General features: G+C 52.4%; 1 long non-coding RNA gene across 1 annotated transcript; it reads left to right on the forward strand.

Moving 5' to 3' along the window:
* Window positions 1–5,041: 5,041 nt before the first annotated feature.
* On the forward strand, window positions 5,042–7,100 carry LOC108587912 (uncharacterized). The gene is made up of 2 exons (XR_004733114.3): window positions 5,042–5,403; window positions 5,917–7,100. It is a non-coding gene; the product is annotated as an uncharacterized LOC108587912 (long non-coding RNA).
* The last annotated feature ends 1,423 nt before the right edge of the window (window positions 7,101–8,523 follow it).

The raw sequence follows: 8,523 nt of genomic DNA on the forward strand, positions 1-8,523 counted from the left end.
GGGACAGGAGGTATGCTGGAAGGATGGCGGCCTGGTCACACAGCGTGAAAACATCCCCATCTGCCTTCCACATTCCAGGCGGTGCCCAGCGCCTCCCACAGCATCACATTATCCTACCGGGAGCCCTGATCCTAAGCAGTCCCTCCAGTGGAAGAAGGTCTGGGAGCGGCCAAGCACCTTGTCTCAGATCACACAGGGCTGCTAAGCGGCCGGGCCCTCAGAGAGTGCCCATGAGGCCTTTCCTGCGGGTTGAGTCTGTGCCTCCTCCTGCAGCGGCATCTGAAGCGTGGCTCTCCCCTGATCCTTCCGGGGACCCAATCCCAAGCCCTCTACCTCAGGGGCAGCATCCTGGCTGCTGTGTCCGCTCTCTGCAGTCAATGCTGCCACCCATTCTGTCTGCCCTCTGTGTCTTCTGTGCTCTTGATAGAACCAAGCTGACACCTCCTCTCACAAACATCACCGCCCAGAAAGCAAGGATGGGAGGAAGCGCCTTGTGCTGCATTGATTGAGGAAAACACTGTCTCCTTATCCTTTCCAGGTGTTATTTGGAATTACGAAGGCTACAATGTATTTTGTGTTTCATCTAATTTTTTGACATTCTCTTTTTGCCTTCAGGGAGGCTTCTCAGTCCCAAAATGCGGCAGGTCCTTGGGAGGGGTGAAGGCGGAGGCTCTGAGGAAGGATGGAGGGACCAGGGAAGGGAGGCTCAAAGGCAGAGCAGCTGCACTCAGAGGCTGAGGGTGAGCAGGTGGCTCTGCAGCTCCGCACAGCTGCCGCGTGGTACCACACAGTTCCCTCGTGGCACCACACAGCTCCCACATGGCTCTGACAGCTCCTGCGTGGCTCCGCACAGCTGCCGCGTGGCACCACACAGTTCCCTCGTGGCACCACACAGCTCCCACATGGCTCTGACAGCTCCTGCGTGGCTCCACACAGCTGCCACGTGGCACCACACAGCTCCCTCATGGCACCACACAGCTCCCATGTGGCTCCGACAGCTGCCGCGTGGCTCTGCACAGCTGCCGCGTGGCACCACACAGCTCCAGGGCTTGGCAGTCATACCCACTGGATGTAACAGCTGCCGACTTGCACTGAAGGTGCCTTGTGCTCAGTGCTTCTGTGAGGATCTCACTCACCACTCACAATCCACAGCAACCTTCTGTTGGCGGGGCTGGGGGCTCCTCCATGCGGTCAGGACACCAGGCCAGGGGGACGGAAGCGCCAGAACTGGCCAGGCGCCTCCTGGGGCAGGGCTCTCGTTCACCGAGGCCCAGGCTCTCAGGTGAACCTAGGACTGTTGATGGTAACTAACGGTCCTAAGATGGTGGCATTGGTCTTGTTTTAGACCTTGAGGCTGTCATTGAAGATTTCTCATTTTGTCCTATTCCTACTCACTCCGTTGCTGAATGCGCTCAGCCCGACCTACCAACACACGGGTGTGAGCGCTCCTCAAACGGGAGGCAATGTCGCCGTCCTTGGAGGTGCACTTCTGCTTTTCTGTCCACAACTTCGCTGTCTGTCCAGCACATCGGTTGAGACCCGGTGGAAGCTTTGGAAGCTTTCATTTCCTTCCCCTCATGGCGAAATGTCAGACATATCCTGTGACTTTGCCGAGGTTTCTATGCAGCAGCTTCCTGTGAAGCCACACAAAGACACAGAGGACACTTCAATTGCAGTGCAAAGTGGAAGAAGCCAACGTGAAAAGGCTGCATGCTGCGTGATTCCAACGAGGTGCCATTTGGGGAAAGGTGCAGAGAAAGAGCAGGTGAGCAGGCAGGGCACAGGGAAGTGAGAGCAGTGAGGTCAGGAGTTCAAGGCCAGCCTGGCCAACGTGGTGAAACTCGGTCTCTACTAAAAATATAAAAATTAGCCGGGCATGGTGGCAGACACCTGTAGGCCCAGCTACTTGGGAGGATGAGGCAGCAGAATTGCTTGAACCCAGGAGGCAGAAGTTGCAGTGACCCGAGATGGCACCACTGCACTCCTGCCTGTGCAGTAGGGCCAGACTCCGTCTTAAAAAAAAAATACGTTATACTCAAAACTTGAATTTATCAAGTGACAAAATAAACTAAGTTAGGCCACAGAATGGAGAAGATATGTATAACACATTTATCCGGTAGGATACTAGTATCTAGAATATGTAATTAAATAGCTGGATTAAAATATATATACTTGATTTTTAAAATAGAGAAAAACAAGAAGATAGATCAGTGAGGAGGAAAGAATCTCTAGAAAGTCCCCAAACTGGCCGGGCGCAGTGGCTCACGCCTGTAATCCCAGCACTTTGGGAGGCCGAGGCAGACAGATCACAAGGTCAAGAGATGGAAACCATCCTGGCCAACATGGTGAAACCCTGTCTCTACTAAAATACAAAAATTAGCTGGGCATGGTGGCATGCACTTATAGTCACAGCTGCTTGGGAGGCTGAGGCAGAAGAATTGCTTGAACCCAGAAGGTGGAGGTTGCAGTGAGCCAAGATTGTACCACTGCACTCTAGCCTGGTGCCTGGTGACAGAGCAAGACTCTGCCTCTGAAAAAGAAGAAATTCCCCAAACTGAAAACCTGAGAGCTTTGTAACTATTCAGAGTTTAATCGCACCCAATAAAGACAAAGGTGTGCAGGAGTGTTCAGGCTCTGCTGGTGGGAAAGTAAATTATTTCAATCATGTCGAAAATTATTTAAAAGCTGAGAAAGTCCACTCTTAACATTTCAGGACATTTATATACACAGATACATGCACAAGAATGTTTAAAGTGATTTTTTTTTGAGACAGGGTCTTGCTCTGTTGTCCAGGCCAAAGTGCGGTGGCACAAACTAAAGTAAAACTGTTTAATTTTTTTAAATTAGAAATTGCCTAAATTTCATTCACCGGAGAATGGATAAGGTAATTATTGTATAGTATACAATGAAATTCTACAAAGCAGTGAAAATGAACAAAATTGAAAGTGAATTAGCCAGCCATGGCGGGGTACGCTTGTGGTCCTAGCTACCCAGAGCACTGATGGGGAGGATGCCTTTAGCCCAGGAGATGGAGGCTGCAGTAAGTGGTGATTGCACTGCTGCACTCCAGCCTGGGCAACACAGTAAGACCCTGTGTCTATTCAAATGAAATTGAGGCTGGGTGTGATGGCTCACGCTGGTAATCCAAACACTTTGGGAGGTCGAGGTAGGTCGATCACCTGAGTTAAGCAGTTCAAGACCAGCCTGGCCAACATGGTGAAACTCAATACAAAAATTAGCCAGGCATGGTGGTTCGTGCCTGTAATCCCAGCTACTCGGGAGGCTGAGGCAGGAGAATCGCTTGAATCCAGGAGGCAAAGGTTGCAGTGAGCCGAGATGGTGCCACTGCACTCTAGCCTGAGTAACAGAGTGAGACTCTGTCTCAAAAACAAAAAAGGAAGAAAAAGAAATTGACAGTGAAAAATTAGGCATACAAATATGCACAACATGACATCTCTTATATAAAGCGCGAGAAACAGAGCTATACGTAGCTTAGAGATAAGAGGCAGCAAAGGCTAAAGAAATGCCTGTTCGTGATAAACTCTCAGCTCTCTCTGTGGGTCACGCCCCGAGGGAGGAAGAAAACAGGGGCGAGTGACAGGCAGGCCTCCTCTCACAGCGCAACTCTTGGGCGCAGCAACCAGGACTGGGCGCCCCCAACCCCTGCGCAGTTAGGCACCCAGCGCAGCAGCTGTGAGGACACAGGGCTCCCGCCTTCTGTCGTGGCTGTGCCGATGGGTATGCAGGTCTTCCTAGCGAGATTTCTACCGGTTCGTACATCTTAAGCAACGCATGTTCTGTGTTTAAATTAAAAACGTTCTGTGTTTAAGTCTTTAGCGTACGGATTGGCAAGCCGTCCGAATTTTTTAGGTTAGGAGAGAAAAGGTCAGGCCTAAATTTGGGAGGCAGAACTCGGATGGCAGGAGAGAAGACGAACGTGAGAGGAGAGCTTGGAAGCAGAGGTTCCGAGGCGACAAGAGCAGGCAGGTGTCACGCCAGGCTGTGGCAGCAGGACGGGACAGGAAGCGGTGTCCCCAGAGCCTGGCGACCGCCGAGAGGTCCTGGTCCTGCCGGCTGACTGATCAGACAGATTCCCAGGGAATCCGGGAGGGAGAGAGGCGGGTTGGATGGAGGGGGAGTTCAGGTGTGACACGCTGACTCTGGTGCGGTGACAGGACGCGGCTGCGCGGACCCCCAGGTATTTGGAAACGTAGGTCCGGGGCGCCCGGGAGAGCTCAGGGCTGGAGGCGCACTTGGGGAGCCACGGATGCGCTCCCAGAGCGCGCCTAAGAGGGGCAGGTGTGTGTTTGCGGGGGGTGCTGGGCAAGCAGGAGGCTCGAGGGGCGCCCACCGCAGGGAAGGGGAAGTCAGCGCAGGAGCCTGAGGAGGAGAAGCTGCGAGAGTGCGTTTCTGAGGAACTCCGAGGGTGCGAGGGCGGAACCCAGGCGTGGCACAGCCGCGCGGAAACGAGGAGCGCGCCCTGGGCGGTCGCCAGGGAGTCCTGAGGGCCCCGCGGTGGGCAGGTGCCTCTGTGCCGGAACCCACGGCAGGCGGAGGCGCGAGCTGAGTCCTGGGTGTGCCAGGGAGAACTGAGGACGCCCCTGAGAAGGCGAAGCTAAAAGTGCCGCGGGAGTCTTGATGGGGCGAGCACTCGTGGGGGTGGGCGAGGAGAGCACACTCAGCCTGCGTGCTGGCCAGTGGGGCTGAGGTCAGGGGCCACGGGAGGAGAAGGCTGGGATGGTGGGGGGAGAAAAACACTCAGCATGAGTGCTGGTAGGAGGGGCTGAGGTGTGGGAGGGAACAGGAGGAGAAGGCTGGGATGGTGGGGGGAGAAAAACACTCAGCATGAATGCTGGTATGAGTGCAGGTTGGGGGACAGGAGGAGAAGGCTGAGATGGGGGAGGAGAGCACACTCAGCCTGCGTGCTGGCAGGTGGGGGGCTGAGGTCAGGGGCCACGGGAGGAGAAGGCTGGGATTGGGGGGAGAACAGCACTCAGCATGCGTGCGGGTAGGAGGGGCTGAGGTGGGGGGAGGACTGGGGGAGAAGGCTGGGATGGTGGGGGGAGAGAAACTCAGCATGCGTGCGGGTAGGAGGGGCTGAGGTGGGGGGAGGACTGGGGGAGAAGGCTGGGATGGGGAGGAGAGCACACTCAGCCTGCGTGCTGGCAGGTGGGGGGCTGAGGTCAGGGGGCACAGGGGGAGAAGGTGGGGGAGGAACAGCGCCTTCTTTCCTGTGCACCTTGGACTCCAGATGAAGACTGGCCGGCAATGGGCTGCCTGTGTCGAGGACAGAAGAGGCTTGGAGAGGGCTGCCTTTTCTCTAGAGGTGGCTGCCCTGTGCACCTACCTCCCTGGGGAAGGGCAGCTCTGTGGCGTCAGTGATCTGCATAAAGAAAGCTGGGTGTAAGTTTACTCATGAATCATGAGTACATTTCTATTTTTATTATAGCCAAGTGAGTTCTCACGAGCAGACAGGAACACTCTGAACCCTAGAGATGGGTGGCTCCAGAGCCATTGGCTTTAACGGTCATCCAACAGATTTTCTGAAAAAACAAACAAATGGCAGGGCGTGGAGGCTGATGCCTGGCGGGCAGATCACGAGGTCAGGAGTTCCAGACCAGCCTGACCAACACGGTGAAACCCCGTCCTTAACAAAAATAAAAAATTAGCTGGGCCTGGTAGCGTGGGCTTGCAATCCCAGCTACTCGAGAGGCTGAGGCAGGAGAATGGCTTGAATCCCGGAGGTGGAGGTTGCGGTGAGCTGAGATCGCCCCATTGCACTCCAGCTTGGGTGACAGAGTCAGACTCTGTCTCAAAACAAACAAAACATGCTTGATGTTGAATCCTGGAAAAGTCATAGAATATCACATTTGTGACGACCCCAGAGAGCAGCTAATTCCACTTCTCATTTTACAGTTTGAGACCTTCAAAGACCGGGCGATTTTTCCTGGGGTCACACGGCTTGACGCCCGTACTTTTCTGTGAAGTGAAAGGCTCGCAGCATCTTTCAGGAATCTCTAGAAGAAAATATGTTGGAATTTCTAAGCTTTACAGAGAAACCGTCACTCCCTAAAACATTGAGTATAGAACGTTCTTGCTTCCTGCAACCTTAAAGTGAGCCTGGGGCTGGTAAGGTGGCTTCTGCAGGTAATCCCAGCGTGTGGGAGGCTCAGGTCGGAGGATCGTCCGAATCCTGAAGTCCAGGGATTTCAGGATCACATCACTGCACTGGGGCAGCCTGGGCAGCACAGCGTCCAAAGAAATTTATGAAAGTGAAGTCAGCGTGAGGAGGAGGCGTGTGGAAGGGAAGGAGTCCGTGCTGCTCCTGCCTGTGCCCCTGGGCAGGTGGAGTTAATCGTCTGGTAGGAAGGCTCAGCTTGCATGAAACGTCTCATTTTCTGGGAGGAATTGAACAGATGAGGTTTTCCTGCCTCCAAATATAGGAATATTCCTGTGTTTTATCTTTTCAGGAGAAAAATTCTCTAACTTTGTATCCACCACAGAATGACAACTTCTTTACTTTTCTGGAAGAATGAACTGAAGCTATTAGTCAAGGCTGAAGGCTAGGAGACGTGGAAAACTGCTACAGGGTAACATTTCCGTGGAATGATAAACACATGATGTGTTCCTATTTAAGCGGAAATACACACATAGATCATACTTCCCAGGGGCAGCTGATGTCACTGAACTTTGTGTTGTGCGCTGCCCCAGAATGTTTTACAGAAATGGAACCTCAACAGGTTTACCGACAACGTGTAAGTTTATTCAAAGCGGCTGAAAGAAAAGAAGATTAAGTGCAATTAAACAACAGAAACGCACGGAGGACGGCTGCAGAATTTGGGGTGGGGTCTGTGTGGCTGTGTCAGAGGGGACATATTTAACTGTCCTCTCCAGAGAAGACGAGTTGCCTCTCCCCAGGAACCTGCAGGGTCACAGCATACCCGTGCTCAGTAGTTCTTTTTATGACCTAACAACCTTCCCACCAGCATGAAGCTCTGAGCAATGAAATAGAGAGAACATTGCAGAATCGCTGATTCCTGTGAGAAGTAACTGTGCTGTATCTTCCAGTATGCCCTGAATATAGATGCTGTGGAAGCAAATTGTTACTTCTCCCTCAGTCCTTGGTGCAGGCGAATAAAAATGCAATGTCAAGGACCAGAGGCTGGAGGAGGGCAGTGGAGGGTCCGGGTGTAAACTCAAAACATTGGAGGTGGAGCTGCTGTGGGTAAAGAGTGTAGGGAAGAAGCCCGGGGCTGCGCATCGGAGCGTCTCTGGAGAACAGCTTTGCTGTTCGCTTTCCACAAATTGAGCGAGTGTGTTAAACTGGATTAACACCCCTCGTCTACCTCAAATGGTGCTGTGAGAATCCAATGATAACACAATGAAATATTTTATTAAAAAGAGATAAACAGCCAGGTGCGGTGGCTCATGCCTGTAATCCCAGCACTTTGGGAGGTTGAGGCGGGTAGATCACCTGAGGTCAGGCGTTTTAAGACCAGCATGGCCAACATGGTGAAACCCCGTCTCTACGAAAAATCCAAAAATTAGCCAGGCTTGGTGGTGGCCACCTGTAATCCCAGCTACTCGGGAGGCTGAGGCAGGAGAATTCCTTGAACTCGGGAGGCGGAGGTTGCAGTGAGCCAAGATCACGCCATTCCAATGAAATGAAATTATAGTTTAGGAGTCATGCAGCTCGAGGCTACACGATTCTGACACCCCCTAAGCTGCTCTTAAGATCAGTGCTTGAGCTATTTTGCAGATGCTGCACTGGGTGGATCAGCTGGCAGCCCCCAGATTGATAAACTGGCTCATCTGATCTTGTGGTCCCTACCCAGGAACTGACTTTGCACCAGAAGACAGCTTCACCTCCCTATGATTTACTCCCAGCTCACTGGCTTCCCACACCCACCAAGTTGTTCTTAAAAATTCTGCTCCCCGAATGTGCAGGGAGACTGATTTGCATAATAGTGGAACTTCCGTCTCCTGCACGGCCAGCTCTATGTGAATTACTCTTCCTCTATTACAGTCTCCCTGTCTGGATAAATCGACTGTCTAGGCAGCGGGCAAGGTGAACCCATTGGGAGGTTACATTTGAATAACACTCTTCCTTATTTCAGAGAAGCTGACTGTGCCTTTTGAAATCACGCTCTTGTTAGCAACCTGACTTTCCCCCAGCCCCTTCCCCCAGCCCCCATCAGCTCCTTGCTGGTCCTCACACAGCCCCTTCAATGATCCCTGTCATGTGGAACTGTGTCCATTTTCTTGGGCTGCCAAGTGCTTCTTGAGAAAGTCATGAGATGAGGTTGCCTGGTATCACTACAAATTTCAGATTGGATTTAGCAGCCATTTTATCTATCTACTTGTTATAAGTCCTTATGAATACTATCTTCACTATCATATTATTTCTGTTTTCTCAGGTGCCAAACTAAGTTTATCCCTGGAACTGCTCCAGACAGTTTCAACTTGATATAAGAAATACTTCAGGCCGGGCGCGGTGGCTCACGCCTGTGATCCCACCCAGCA

This window comes from Callithrix jacchus, chromosome 13 (assembly GCF_049354715.1).
Source record: "Callithrix jacchus isolate 240 chromosome 13, calJac240_pri, whole genome shotgun sequence".
Classification (NCBI taxonomy): Eukaryota; Metazoa; Chordata; class Mammalia; order Primates; family Cebidae; genus Callithrix; species Callithrix jacchus.